The sequence below is a fragment of the Dreissena polymorpha genome, chromosome 2 (assembly GCF_020536995.1).
Source record: "Dreissena polymorpha isolate Duluth1 chromosome 2, UMN_Dpol_1.0, whole genome shotgun sequence".
NCBI classification, from domain to species: Eukaryota; Metazoa; Mollusca; class Bivalvia; order Myida; family Dreissenidae; genus Dreissena; species Dreissena polymorpha.
Genome location: NC_068356.1, coordinates 63,814,233 through 63,829,501, shown reverse-complemented (window position 1 = coordinate 63,829,501; position 15,269 = coordinate 63,814,233). Strand labels below are relative to the sequence as shown.

The following is a 15,269-nucleotide window of genomic DNA, read 5'->3' as shown; positions in this document are numbered from 1 at the left end:
ATTGAGCGAATTAGTCTCTATTTGCATGGCGAGTGTTTATGCACCTTTCAGGGCCCCTTTCGGACAAACAAGAGTTATCCCCCGGAAGCGACCTAGTGCAAGCTGAACTCCCTTCGGCTGCCTGTCGGACTGATCTTGTTTTTTCCCGGGGTATTCATTAGGGTTGGCGTCACCTACAGCCTATTTAGCGTATGTATTATGCTCTATTTACATGGCGAGTATGTATGCACATTTAAAGGCCCTTTTCGGACAAACAAGAGTAATCCCCCGGAAGCGACCTTGTGCAAGCTGAACTCCCGTTGGCTGCGTGTCGGGCTGATCTAGTTTCGGCCCGGGGCTTTAATTAGGGTCGGCTTCACCTACAGTCTATCTAGCGAATTAGGCTCTATTAACATGGCGAGTGTGTTTGCACCTTTAACGGCCCCTTTCGGACAAACAAGAGTTATCCCGTGGAAGCGACCTAGTGCACGCTGAACGACCGTCAGCTGCCTGTCGTCCGTCCTGATCTAGTTTCGGCCCGGGTATTTAATTATGGTCGGCGTCACCTACAGCTTATTATAGCGTATATATTATGCTCTTTTTAGCGAATTAGGCTCTATTTACATAGCGAGTATGTATGCATCTTAAAGGGCACCTTTGGGACAAGCAAGAGTTATCCCACGGAAGCGACCTAGTCGGCTGCTGTCTGTCGGGCTGATCTATTTTCGGCCCGGGGTTTTAATTATTGTCGGCGTCAACTACAGCCTTTTTAGCGTATGTATTATGCTCTATTTACATGGCGATTGGGTATGCACTTTTAAGGGCTCTTTTCAGACAAACAAGAGTTATCCCCCGGAATCGACCTAGTGCACGCTGAACTCCCCTCATCTGCCTGTCGTCCTGATCTAGTTTTGGCCCGGGGTTTTAATTAGGGTCTGCGTCACCTACAGCGTATTTAGCGAATTAGGCTCTATTTACATGGCGAGTTGGTATGCACCTTTAAGGGCCTTTTCGGACAAACAAAAGTTATCCCCCGGAAGCGACCTAGTGCAAGCTGAACTACCGTCTTCGGGGCCTTTCAATATACGAAGATTAACGATGCTTTCAATTTCAGTTAAAAATACCCAACACTTTATTTTATAATTATTTGACAGTTTGGTTTACTTTATCTGAATATTGCAGATTTTGTATTCATTTGTATTGCTATTTTACAGGATATAACAAATGGTTATCATCCTTATATGTTTATGTAAAACAAGTGACCCCCAGCGCTAGGCAAGTTTTGACATCAGGGGCATAATGTTAAATAACTCGGTAGAGTTTTTTTATATTCTATATACTTAATGTGGAAGTCATGTGCATTGCGGTTTAACGCTATCAGTTTAAGTAAAATTAGTAAGCCCTCGGGCCAAGGGGATACATAAACCAGTTTAATTCAGTAAGGGAGAAACCCGGTTTTAATATGTCCTCTTTGGAAAAAAAACATTGAACATATTTCCAAATATTGTTACAAAGCACAAAAGCACGAGTATAAAGCGAGAGCTAAGAATACCTAATATGTATGGCGTTCTCTCCAAATTACTGTCATACACAACATGTGCTCGAGTACTGTATTAACATATATTGTTTTGCAATTTTGTGTTAAAGTTGTTTAAAAAAAGCGACGAGTGTTTCATTTCATTTAAATTGAATGATCAAATGCACCAAAGTATTTCTATTGGACCAACTATGTGCTTTTTAGCAACCGCTCAATATTGACACTGAATTAAGAATGCTACAAATGGAAATAATCATAACGAAATTAAGCTTGTAATCGTTCTACTTAGCAAACGTACCACCGAGGTTCAATGATGTACCCTTCAAACTAATTAGCTCTGCGCATACATCATCAATGTATGACTGTAATAGTCTTGCAAAAAATATTTGAGATTCATCGCCTCTTCAAATAAAGATCAAAACCTTTTTACGAATAATTGAAACGGTTTTGAATTATATCTTTTGCATTCATAACCCTGAACAAACGTTTCATTTGTAGCTATGTACACTGTGTATGCGATCTAATCTTTTCATCTCCGTTGCTTTTCATTGCTTGCAATACTCAAGATTCAATCCCTGAAGGTATTATACATACACCATACAATCCAAACACGGTGCATGACTCAATTAAAAATAAAAAAACGGAAACTAATTTACAAGATATCACGCAGCAAAACATTTAAACCGTAATGTACACCGGGTACAGAAAATATACTTACACGTACCCGGCCAAGTTAGACTTTAAAAGAATTTGAAAATAATTCGCCGAAAGCGGCCAATTTCGCGTAAAAAAATCTGGTTAGTTTCAGTATATTTTTCGTACCCGAGATACATTTAAGTATATCTAAGAGTACCCGGGGTACATTTAAGTAGTACCCAAGCCGACAATGATCAATCGAGAATCAGTAAGTTAAACGTAGGTTACCAAATACCACAAGTGGCACAAATTATGATGATTTAAGTCAATAAAATTGTAAAAAGTCTAATATGAATAAGGTGTTGTCATGATTAATAAGAATAATCATTACCACATTTATCTGTGACTTATTTTCGAAAGTGTTTTATCCTCTTCTTTATTTACACTAATGTTTGTTTTTCCATTCCATTCAAATGTATGAAAAGCGTTCGGACTATTGTCAAAATATCAATATGTAAACTAGTCCCGCACTCTGGATCAGCAGACGATTTATTGCTTACATGTAAATCTCACGGTGGATTCAGGAGATAGTTGATATATCAAGATTGCTAGTCCCTTTAGATAAAATCTAAATCTTGTTTGTCCCAAAGCGGCCCTTTAAGGTGCATTCCCACTCGCCATGTAAATAGAGCATAATACGTTTAATAGGCTGTAGGTGACGCCGACAATAATTAAAACCCGGGCCGAAACTAGATCAGCCCGACAGACATCCGTCGGGATTTCAGCATGCACTAGGTCGCTTCCTCGGGATAACTCTTGTTTGTCCGAAAGAGCCCCTTAAAAGGGCATACCCATTCGAGATGTAAAAAGAGCATTATACGCGAAATAGGCTTATGCGAAGAAGAAACAACTGAAAATCCCCGGGACGAAACTAGATCAGCCCGATAGGCAGCCGGCGGGAGTTCAGCGTGCACTAGGTCGCTTCCGGGGGATCACTCTTGTTAGTCTGAAAGCGGCCCTATATGGTGCATACAACCTCGCAATGTAAAAAGCGACTATTACGCTAAATAGGCTGTATGCGACGCGCACCCTAATTAAAACCTCGGGCCGAAACTAGGTCATCCCGACAGGCAGCCGACATGAGTTCAGTGTGCACTCGCTTCCGGGGGATCAATTGTTTGTCCGAAAACTGACCTTAAAGCTGTATACTCACTCGCCTTGTAAATAGCGCATAATACGCTAAAAAGACTGTAGGTGACGCCGGACCTAATTAAACCCCCGGCCGAAACTGCATCGGCCCAACATGCAGCCGTCGAGAGTTCAGCGTGCACTAGGTCGCTCCGGTGAAATCTTTTTTGTACGAAAGCGGCTCTTAAAGGTGCATATTCACGCGCTATGTAAATAGCACCTTATACGCTAAATAGGCTGTATGTGTCGCCGACCCTAATTAAAATTCCTGGCCAAAACTAGGTTAGCCCGACAGGCAGCCGACGCCAGTTCAGCGTGCACTGTGTCGCTTTCGAGGGATAACTCTTGTTTGTTCGAAAGCGGCTCTAAAAGATGCATACACACTCGCCATGTACATAGCGCCTAAGACGAAAAATAGGCTATAGGTGACGCCGACCTTAATTAAAACCCGGGCCGAAAATCGATCAGCCCGACATGCAGCCGAAGTGAGTTCAGCGTGCACTAGGTAGCTTCCGTTGGGATAACTCTTGTTTGTCCGAAAGCAGCCCTTAAAGGTGCATACCAACTCGCCATGTAAATAGCGCCTTATGTGCTAAATACGATGTTGTATACATTGTAGGTTGTATACGACGCCAACACTTATGAAAAACCCGGAACGAAACTGGATCAGCACGACATTAAGCCAACAAGAGTTCAGCGGGCACTAGGTCGCTTCCGGGAGATGACTCTTGTTTGTCCTAAAGCGGTCCGTAAAGGTGCATACCCACTCGCCATGTAAATTACGTATTATAGGCTAAAAAGCCTGTATGTGACGCCGACCATTATAAAACACCGGGCACAAACTGGATCAGCCCGACAGGAAACCGACGTGAGTTCAGCATGCACTAGGTCTCTTCCGGGGGATAACTCTTGTTTTTCCGAAAAAGGCCCTTAAAGGTTCATAACAACTTGTCATAAATTTAGCGCATAATACGATAAATAGGCAGTTTGTTACGCCGACCCTATTAAAACCACGGGCCGAAACAAGGTCAGCTAAACAGGCAGCCGACCGAAGTTTAGCGTGAATTAGGTCGCTTCCGGGGAATAACTCTTGTTTGTCCGAAAGGGGCCCTTAAAGGTGCATCCCCACTCGCCATGGAAATAGAGCATAGCACAAACGCTAAAAAGGCTGCTGATGAGGACGTCCCTAATTAAAAACCCGTGCCGAAACTTAAAAAGCTCGTCAGACAGCCGACGGGAGTTTAGCGAGCACTAGGCCGCTTTCGGGGGATAACTCTTGTTTGTCCGAAAAGGGCCATTAAAGGTGCATACACACTCGCCATGTAAATACAATGTAGAGCCTAATTTACTAAATAGGCAATAGGTGACGCAGACCCTAATTAAAACCCCGGGCCGAAACTAACACGACAGGCAACCGACAGCAGTACAGCGTGCACTAGGTCGATTTCGGGGGATAACTCTTGTTTGTCCGAATAGGGCCCTTAAAAGAGCATACACACTCGCCATGTAAATAGAGCCTAATTCACTAAATAGGCTGAAGGCGACGCCAACCCTAATTGAAACCCCGTGCCGCAACTGAAACAACAGCCCGATAGACAGCCAACGGGAGTTCACCGTGCATAAGGTCGGTTTCGGGGGATAACTCTTGTTTGTCCGAAAGAGACCCTTAAAGGTACATACCCACTTGCCAAGTAACTAGAACATAATACATACGCTACATAAGCCGTAGGTGACGCCTAATTTAAACCCCGAGCCGAAATTACATCAGCCCGACAGGAAGCCGACGGGAGTTCAGCGTGCACTAGGTCGCTTCCAGTGAATAAATCTTATTTGAACGAAAGGGGCCCTTAAAGATGCATACCCGCTCGCCATAGAAATAGAGCATAATGCATACGCTCAATATGCTGAAGATGGTGCCGACCATAGTTAAAATCCCGGGCCGAAACTAGATCAGCCCGACAGGCAGCCGACGTGATTTCAGCGTGTAATAGGTCGCTTTCGGGGAGTAACTCTTTTTATTGTCCGAATAAGGCCCTTAAATGTGCATACACACTCGCCATGTAAATAGTGCATAATACGCTAAATTGGCTCTAGGTGTCGCCGACCCTAATTAAAACCCCGGGCCGAAACTAGATCAGCCCGACAGGTAGTCGACGGGAGTTCAACGTGCACTAGGTCTCTTCTGGGGGATACCTCTTGTTTGTCCGAAAGGGTGCCCTTAAAGGTGTATACCCACTCGCAATGTAAATAGTTCATTATACGCTATTTCGGCTTTAGGTGACTTCAACCCTAATTAAAACCCAGGGCCGAGACTAGATTAGCCGGACAGGTAGCCGACGGGAATTTAGCTTTCACAAGTCGCTTCCGGGGGATAACTCTTGTTTGTCCGAAAGGGGCCCTAAAATGTGCATACCCACTCGCAATGTAAATAGAGCATAATACGCTTAATAGGCTTTAGGTGACGCCGACCCTAATTAAAACCCGGGGCCGAAACTAGATCAGCCCGACAGGCAGCTGACGTGAGTTCAACGTGCATTAGGTCGCCTCCGGTGGATAACTCTTGTTTGTCCGAAAGGGACCCTTAAAGGAGCATAACAACTTGCCATGTACATAGATCATAATTCGCTTAATAGGCTGTAGGTGACGCATACCCTAATTAAAACATCGGGCCGAAACTAGATCAGCCCGACAGGCAGCCATAGGGTTTAAAGCTTGCACTGGTTCGCTTCCGGGGTTTAACTCTTATTTGTCCAAAAAGGGCCCGAAAAGGTGCATACCCACTCGCCATGTAAATAGAGCATCATACGCTAAATAGGCTATATGTGACGCCGACCTAAATTTAAACCCCGGGCCGAAACTAGATCAGCCCGACAGGCAGCCGTCGGGAGTTTAGCGAGCACTAGGTCGGATCCGGGGTATAACTCTTGTTTATCCGCAAGCGACCCTTAAAGGTGCATATCCACTCGCAATATAAATATCTTATTATACACATAATAGGCTGTATATGACGCCGACCCTAATTCAAACCGTATTAAGGCGAATAGGCTTTTTATAACGCTAAATGATTATGTCTCAACCTATTTAATTAACTCGCTAAGTAGACTGAATAGGCTGCTAAATATGCTTAAAGTGAATAATATGATGTTTGTCTCCAGCTATTTAATTAGAGTTCTTTAAAGCTAAATAGACTGAATAGGTTTTTCTAAATAGCCTAAATATGGTTTATGTTTCAACCTATTTTATATAATTGTTAAATAGACTAAATTAGCAGGAGAGGCTGCTTAATAGGCTAAAGAGGCTAAAAAGAATGTATGTTTAAATATATGTACTAAACTTGCAAAACTGGCTATATAAACGGAAAGTTCTGCTAAATATGCTAATTAGAACGTATTTTTAGCATATATACAACACTTGCTAAATAGGCTAAAAAGGCTGGAAAGGCTGCTTAATATGCTTAATATGCTAAGTATGATGTATTGTCCAACCTATGTACTGAACTTGTTAAATAGGCTAAATAGGCTGAAAAGGGCGCTAAATATGCTATAAAGGCTAAATAGGATGCATGTTTCAACCTATGTACTGGACTTGTTAAATAAGCAAATAGGCTGAAAATGGTGTTAAATAGGCTAAAAAGGCTAAATAGCATTCATGTTTCAACTTATGTACTAAACTTGTTAAATAGGCTAAATAGGCTGAAAAGGGTGCCAAATAGACTAAATATGCTAAATATGATGCATGTGTCAACCTTTGTGATTACTTGCTAAATAGGCTAAATATGCTGAAAAGGGCACTAAATAGGCTAAATAGGATGCATGTTTCAACCTACCGGTATGTTCTAAACTTGTAAAATACGCTATATACATGTAGGTTGAAAAGGGTACTAAATAGGCTAAATAGGATGCCTGTGTCAGCATATGTATTAATTTTGTTAAATAAGCTAAATAGGCTGAAAAGGGCGCTAAATACGCAAGATAGGCTAAAAAGGATGCATGTGTCAACCAAAGTACTATACTTATTAAATATGCTGAATAGGCAGAAAAGAGTGCTAAATAGGCTTAATAGGATGCATGTTTCAACCTATGTACTTAACTTTTTAAATAGGCTAAATAGGTTATGTACTTTACATGACAGTGTTAAAAAGGCTAACACGGCTGAAAAGTGCTAATTAGGCTAAATAGGATGCATGTGTAAACCTATGTACTAAATTTGTTAACTAGGCTAAATAGGCTGAAAAGGGTCCTTAATAAGCTATATGGGATGCATGTTTCTAAACTTGCTAAATATGGTGAAGAGGGTGTGCGAAAAAGGCTTAATAGGATGCATGTGTCAACCTTTGTACTTAACTTGTTAAAAAGGCTAAATAGGCTGAAAATGGTGCTAAATAGGCTAAATAGGCTTAATATGATGTATGTTTTAACATATGTACTAAACTTGCTAAATAGGTTAAATAGGGTGCATGCGTCAACATATGTACTTAACTTGTTAATTAGGCGAAAGCGACTGAAAAGGGTGTTTATAGGCTAAATAGGATGAAAGTTTTAATCTATATACTAAACTTGCTAAATAGGCTAAATAGGCTTACATCACACACGTAACACCACAGCAGTTTTGACACGCGTACAGTAAGAAATGTGCGCTACAGTAAAGTCGGCATAAGTATGGCCCTTAGTAATTGTTTATATTATATATATATATAGAGAGAGAGAGAGCTATATATATATATATATATATATATATATATATATATATATATATATATATATATATATTGGCAATTCGTTTTTTTTGTTTAAGTATTTAGTTTATTAAAGTATTTTAGAGGTAGCAAGTCCTCTTTAGATGACTAGTAGATTTGCCTTATTGTGCCGTCTGTGGCATCGGTGTCTTTCAAAAAAATCTAGTTAACAAAAACATGCTCACATTGTAGTTAATTCTTCAAACTATATCAATATCATGTATTGTATCGCTTATTTTACAACATAATATATTTATGTTGCTGAAGTTAAACTTGCTTCTCAAATATAATGTACCGGTTTATATAAAATAAATCTCAATTAGTCTTGCTGACCAGCGTTTGTGACATTTCAAGATAAAGCATTAACATGTTTCATTAAAGGAACATGATAACTTATTTTGGTATTTGACAAATATTATTAAATGCATTTTCTATACATTTAAAATAATTCCAATATTGAGAAATTAAATTAAATAATTGCTTTAACTTGTCTGAGATTAGAACCCAGGACAGCAAAATCTATCGCGCTACAATTAGCCATGTAGGATTTTATATTTAATAATTAATTTCGTATGGTAAAAGCTTTATTAAAAGAGAGTTCATTTATTTTCCAAATTTTTGATAACAAGAATAGCTTTAAAATTGTTTACACTTCTTTTTTAAATGTTCTTTTGCAAAATATGAAACATTCCGATGTGTATATATATATACACCTGAATAAAGTGTATTGAACATTATATGTATAATTTCAAATATCAAAACATCATACCATACTACCAAGACTTAAAGCATCTTTATACTCTTGCATTTACACACAAAGTGAAAATACCACAACATATATAAACTTTGCATCAATTATATGAAACTTACTTCTTGCCAGTTGCAAAGTCATATGGTCTTCTGTAGACAATCTTGCAATGCCACTAACTGCCACAAAGTACAGCTCTAAATGATATTGAACTTCATAAGTATGAATAGGTTTTTTCGTCAATCACGCGATACAAATATTATAATTTCAAAGCCAATATATTTGAAAACTTCTACAAAGCCGTGCTCATATTACACTGTCAATATTGATTGTGTTATTATCAAATCGATAAGAGTAGTCGATCATTTTAGATAATTGTCAGGTTTAAAACAGGTATATTTAAAAAGTTTGCTTATGATTCATTGTGGTTTTATAAGGGATGTTATGTCATTCAGTGGTAAAACACGATCCCCGTTAAAATAAAATATCGACAGAAAGTATTAATGAAACAACATAAAGGAAATTTGAAACAAACCGAATGATCTAATTTATCAATCCGCTGTACTTCAGCCAACGATCAAACCATAGTTAAGAGAAGCGATTAAACAGACTCAGTGGTAATATATTCCTATGTTTATTTTGGTAAGGATTGTTTTATTTTGTAATTCTTTTTTACGTATGTGGACTGATATAACTGTGAGAAAATACTATTAAGGGTGTTTATATACTTTTTTTCTGAAACATCAAGGGATAAGTTGATGTTGAAATTCAAGCCAATTATAAAGCTATTTTTATTTTCCGATTTAAACATTTTTGAAAACTAATTGACGTTCAATAACATTCACACCCGACTGCGGATTTGGACATTATTTTCCCTGAAAAAAAGGTTCACAGTTTGTCAAGTGACAATTAAAAAAAAGAATGTAACAGGTTCATTACCGAATATATGAATTACATCAAAAAAAGTAAAACGACACTCATGCCTAAAAAAATATCAGTTCGTTTACACATTGTTATCAATGCATATCGGTAACTTTACTTAATTGTGTGTCTCGATTTTTGTCGGTAATTTGAAAAAAATAAACGGGTATTACTAATATTTTAAAAATATAATGCTGTTGATTTCTTGAGTTTGAATGCTCCTGAGGTAAATATTGATGTGCCCCGCACATTGTTGTTGTTCAATAGTTTACCATATGTATATCATTTACATGTAACATTCATAATTTGTTTAATGTACTTACCTGTTTACTTTATTTCCTGAGCGGGTTATGGAGGTTTCGGTAAATGACAAGTTCGGTAAATTGATTTATATAGTAAATGCCGTGGAGGTTTCGGTAAATTGGTATAAATAGGGATTATCGCACCTTTTGTCGATAAGCGTGTACATTAATTGAGTTGTTTGACACTAATTAAATTATCTGTTTAAATGTACGGAGTTGATTTTTTCAATTTAGAGATGTTTGCAAAGTGTTAATATTAATTATCCTGGCTTGCATTCTATTAATATTCTAATCAAGGGAGGTAAATTATATATTAAAATTTTATCTTTAGGTCATGATTGTTTTTTTTTTATATTTGTTTTTAAACAATTGGTTGAAAAAAACTTAATTAAAGCGTATCAGATAAAAATAATAATAATGCGGCTCTTACCGGGAAATGTACTCACATACCCGCAGCACGGGACCCTTCCCCCCCCCCCCCCAAAAAAAAAATAATATGACATAATCGTGTTATTAAGTATAAAAATATGTTTTTATTATAATTAAAGGATGGCATAGACGCATCAACGCACGAGCGTGTTCCGCAAACCTTGGTCTGTACAAGTTGGCCAACCTTCTCAAAGAGGAATCTGAGACAGTTGATCTTCAGATACGGCTTGTTAGCCAGCACCTTCTCACGAAGATCAGACGGAAGAAATATATTGCGATACACGGCAGACTACATCAAGCATGGGATGACTACGAAGAGGAGAAGCTGACAAACACTGATCTACTGAGGATCATCAGCCATTCAATGCCCTGGGACCATCCACGGCGGTCCACCACAAGCTCGACGACGACGAGTTTTGAACGATGTGTATGACTGATATTGTTGAAATGTCACATTAAATTGTATTGTGTCATAAATTTATCTCATTTTTATTAGAAATGAAATTAAATCGGCATGCGGAAACTCTGAATGATACTAATGTGTCGTATTAATATTGTACTGTGTCATAAATGTATCTTATTAATATGTGACTACGCCCTCATTTTTTTTAAATGACATGAAATATTCAAATATGTCTTATATATGTATATATTGTATCCATGTTTTACTTGTTGCTTATTTATAATATATGGTAAATAAAACGGATGACAAAGTCAATCAGTTATTATTTTTTTATTCGGATTTGTTCAGGCAAAAAATGATATCAGTTATTTTGGCCGTAAAACCCATTGTTCCAGTACAGTAGCCAGATGCCTGTGTATTAAGCTGTAAATTTACCCACATTGAATTTCCTAACAGAATTCGTTTTTTAGAGGTAGCTTATTCATTTCCCTTAATTCTTTACCGTAGGCATAGCATTAATTACTCAACTCAAAATTAATCCACAGTTTGCAAATAAATGCCCCTGATGTTATTATTAGCCAATAATAGGTGTCATTAACACCTCGTTGTAGGTATACCACCTCTATAAAAACCAATTTACCGAACCCTCCACGGCATTTACTATATAAATCAATTTACCGAACTTGTCATTTACCGAAACCTCCAGCACCCTCCTGAGCTACACATTATCCAATTTATCTGAGTGTCCACAGCTCCATTGTTTTGTTGATAGTAACAACTCACAAATACATTTTTACCTCATGAGCATATTGTATAATCAATCATTTAGGCAAAATGTAGAGTGAATTGTGTTAACTTTTCCAATGATTTTGTCGTTTCATATTTTACACTTGTTGATTGATAAAGATTATTCATGTGTTTTTAATATACGACGCTATTCGCTCAAGTTTTCCATAAAACTAATAATTATACAGATAACTGCTCAGTGTTTATTGTGAAGCACTGTATTTTACCCTTTAAATCCAATGTTATTGTCCGTAAGTTTATGTTTGCAAACATGTGTTCCACCATTTTGTCTTGAATGCTGGGACGTAGGTTAAATTGGTAATGTAACGACTCGCCCCCTTAACGACTCGCCCCATAACGACTCGCCCCACTTTTTATAACGACTCGCCCCACATGTATAACAACTCGCCCCACATATATAACGAATCGCCCTATCAAAATAAAATGTTATATTATATATGGTAATATAAATGAAATCAATTCATAATATGAATTTAAGGTTCAGCATTGTTTGATAACCATCGTTAAGCGGTTTTTTGCCTTATACCTGACCTTATATACGTCTTTTGCAGGCATATTCTGAAAAGTAATAATTTTTATTTTATGATGTTTTTTTACATCTTTGTTCAGTGACAATATTATCATAAAGCAAGACTATTCGATATCGGCACATTTGTCTCATGTCATACTTTCCTTTATATTTATAAAAAGAAGCAAAGGCTAAGATCATATCGACAATTAAAGATTCCCAGGTTAAATTACTCAAGAATTTGGGAATTATCGTTATAAAGGAGACCGATGAATTAACAACAAAATTGACAGGTACATTACCGCGGGCGGGTGATAACAATCAACAATACACGTGTCATGATAATCGCGAAAGCGTGAATACCTTGCTTCGTGGAAAAGATATTTTCATATATACGGGTATTGAAAGGTAAGAAAAATGAAAAAAGGTCTTTGCCGAAATTTATTTTTTTGCAGAAATTTTACGGACGCAATTCATCTGTAAGATAATTTTTTATTTATAATTTCAAAATTACCATTATAATCTTAAATCTACCTATTTATTACCTGTTGATCTGAATACACAATACACGTTTTAAAAATCTTTTTTCATATTATAAAAATGCGTATCAGTCCTTTTGTGTTTTTCACACAAACTTTACTTGAAAATGCTAATCAAATGGCGTTTCTTTTAAATTTTGGTGTGAACCATTAGCGCGGAAAGTTTTCAATGGTTTCAAATAAACATTGAATCCTAATTAAATGGCGGTTCTTTAAATTTGTAGGTATGAAGAATTATCGCGGAAAATTTGCAATGGTTTCAAATAAACAAGAAACCATTTGTGATAAATCAATTAATTCCACGATTTGTTTAATTACTTTAATGGTTATAACTTTAATTGAGTAATACGTGCCACTGCGGAGTTTAGTATTTAAAGATGTATACATGATAATAGTATACCATTATTTTAAATTGATAATTCGACTAACACCATGCCTGCGCCTCCTTGTTTGTTTTGTCTACGACGGGTGTACCAAACTCCAGAGCGGTGACATGTAACAACTGTTCACGGTGGCATCACATAAAATGTGGTAACACTGGTAAGTACTTCAAAAACGTACAATCGAAGATAAATTATTTTTTTGCGTTGTAGTATTATTGTGTGTCAACTTTGCACTCTGTATTTGCAGCGCAGCATTGTTTACTAATATATATAAAAGTGTATAAACTGTTTTTCTCTTGTTATCTATGCTTATATTATAGTCTATCCTACAACATCTGCCGTCAACCGAGGTTTATTAAGTCGTTTGTGGTGGATTACGAGGCTGGACTGTGGCAGGCTATAAGAGCCGTGTTTCCCCAACCTGATATCCATGGCTGCGCTTTTCACTTTGGACAGGCCCTCTATCGGAAGGTTCAAGAATTCGGATTGCAGATATATTGTATGTATTGTATTTATAATTCCATGTGTTTATTTCCATGTATTTATGAAATGAGTCGCGTTTTTCTAAATATGAACAGTTTAATTAGTATGCATATTGTCACATATATCATATATACTGTATGTATACATATAATGTATAATGATTTATATATTTCAGACTGCATACAACGAGCGCTGTGACGTGTATGCACTCCTTAGAAAGACATTTGCACTGCCGCTACTACCCGTGGAGGACATTCGACCTGCTTTCGACACATTACGGACGAAATCGGACACTGACGCGACGGACAGATACTTTGACTACCTAGAACGGACGTGGATGACAAACCCACTGTGGCCTATTGATAGTTGGTGCGTATTTGGTCGGTCCATTCGCACCAACAACGACAGCGAGGGCTGGCATCATCGCCTGATCCGACGTGCGAAGAAAGGGAATCTCCCCTTTTACTTGTTGGTTCAACTGTTGTGTGAAGAGGCGAAGCTGCTTACTAACACAGGTGCGGTTAGTGAGACAGGGAAAGTTGAGGAGACATCAGAATAAACAGACACTTCAGGTACAGGGGAAGCTCTGGGGAGTGTGGAAAAGATACAACGAACGTTCCATCTCAACTAGTCAGCTGCTGGACTTGTGTTCAGCCATGTACGGACCTGTGTAAATAGTTGTTGTTGCTGTTGTTGTTTGTGTAAATAGTTTTTAAATTTGTTATGAATAAAACGTTTGAATAAAATCATTTTCATAAATTCAATGTTGATAATATTAAGATATAATTATATTGATTACTGATGTATTACTGTCTTTTGTAAACTTTTCTTATTAATTCAATGTATTGGTACACACCTCGTAACTTTCTATTTTTATAAGTTGTTGTTGTTGTTGTATATAAGTACATAAGTATCTAATAAACCATCAACACAAAAAAAGTTTTTCTTCTATATTTCTCTTTCTATTCATCTGTACTGTTTACATTTAACATAGATGCTAAAAATGTAACAATAAAAATGATGGGGCGAGTCGTTATATATTATATGCGCAAAAACATAGTTATGTTACTGTGGTAACGCATAATATAAATTGCAAGAGTTGAAAAAATTCCAGGTGTAGAAATCTTGAACATATCATGCAGGATGCGATACAGTATTCCAGTTTCTGTTGAAAGTTCCTGAAAAAGGTGAAAGTTAAAGTAAAGCTTTTTAACAAATTTCTTCAAACTTCTAATTTGCCAAATCTTAAGATATTTTTTCAATACCCCACCAGTTTTTACCGACTTAAAACACAATAAAATCGAAATTAAATAAAAATCCTACCATATAAGTAATGATGGGGCGAGTCGTTATCTATGAGGGGCGAGTCGTTATACATGTGGGGCGAGCCGTTATAAAAGTGGGGCGAGTCGTTATAAAAAGTGGGGCGAGTCGTTATGGGGCGAGTCGTTAAGGGGGCGAGTCGTTAGTAAACCGTTAAATTCTACCTTATTTGCATCGTCTGGTCTATTGTAACTTGCTGAGAAAACATGAAAAGATCATTCTCTATTATGAATTCAGTAGGTTTCACTGTCAAATATTGATTGTTTAAGTAATTTTGATAGATTGTTAGCAATTTCCAATATGGCGACTGTTCCTGCCCGTTTCCTTCTGGTATCCATGGAGCGCGTT

The 15,269-nt window shown here is 37.5% G+C and overlaps 1 long non-coding RNA gene across 1 annotated transcript in view; it reads right to left on the bottom strand.

Moving 5' to 3' along the window:
• Positions 1-9,061, bottom strand: part of LOC127867362 (uncharacterized) — a 32,995-nt gene extending 23,934 nt beyond the window's left edge. Inside the window, exon 1 of the long non-coding RNA XR_008043462.1 lies at positions 8,946-9,061. This is a non-coding gene — a long non-coding RNA (uncharacterized LOC127867362). The remainder of the gene's footprint in view (positions 1-8,945) is intronic.
• Between the last annotated feature and the right edge of the window lie 6,208 nt (positions 9,062-15,269).